Here is a 1,165-nt window from a genome sequence, read left to right as displayed (position 1 = left end):
TGTTATAAGATTACCTTGCTTTTTTAGTAAAATGAGGTAGGTATATTTTTCAATTGTGTGATGTAGGCTGAGTTTGAACTGCCAGGCTCTGTGTTAGATACAAAGCTGTGGATCACTGACCTCCACCCCACTCAGGGCTCCTTAAGCTATGCTTTCACTTTTATAACGAGAATTGGATACATTTATTTTTAATCCTAAAATGTTTCTAAAGATTGTGTAAGTTAGGAACTAGACTCAAATTTTAAAATATGTAAATTTCACAACTTCTAAATTGTTTTGTTTCATCCTTTTTTTGTAGTTGTTGTTCTTTTGCTGGTATAGCCGGGGATGGGGGGTGGGGGTGGGCCGGATGAGAAATCTGGAACTAGATAGGACTGCCTATGATGGTGGTTAATACTGAGTTTCAAATCTGCTGGTCATTATTTCTAAATTTTATGAACTTAAGATGCAATCACCCCAAAGGTAACACAATGTTTGAGAGCTTTCACTACTTTCAGGTTTATGTCTAACACATAGAGTTACACAAACATCTTTCATTGCTAATGTTTTGTGTACGTCTACTGGCTTTTCTGAGGTTCAGCTTTTAGCTTTAGTCAGGATGGCGATTGCATTTTCTGTTTCTCTTAAAGTGCTTGATGAATTGTCTGCTTTGCTTTGCTTAATTTTTTTGAAGATAATTCATCCAGTTTTAAGTTGACCGTTGAAGTCATCCTACACAAATTTTATTTTTCCTAATAAGTCCAGTGAAGTCTTCACTTTTTTGGTCCTGTATTGGAGTCCTATGGGAACCCCAGTGGGCTGCCAACCCAGCAGTTCCATTGACCAGCCTCTCCATGGAGAAAGACAAGCCTTTTAGCGCTTATCAAGAGTTACAGCCTGGGGTGCCTTCTGGGATAGCTGAGGACTTGGGTGGCAGCTCTACTCGGCCCTGCAGCCGTTCAGGGAATATCTCTAGCAGGGCTTCCCTGGCCTCTGCCCCGCCATCACCACTTCCTTCATTGCCTCCCTGGCCTTTCTTGCCTCGCCCTGTCCTCAGCGCGCATCAGGCCCACCTGCAGGCTCGCTTCTCTTGGGCGCACACACCAAGGTACAGGGCACCAGGGAACAGGACAAGGAGGTTGAGCATGAGAGATCCATCCCCATCTCTGAGTCTGGGCCAGAAGAA

The sequence above is a fragment of the Echinops telfairi genome, unplaced genomic scaffold, assembly GCF_000313985.2.
Source record: "Echinops telfairi isolate 266 unplaced genomic scaffold, ASM31398v2 ScPeMD7_7477;HRSCAF=8515, whole genome shotgun sequence".
Lineage (NCBI taxonomy): Eukaryota > Metazoa > Chordata > Mammalia > Afrosoricida > Tenrecidae > Echinops > Echinops telfairi.
Note: the sequence above shows the minus strand (reverse complement) of the source record.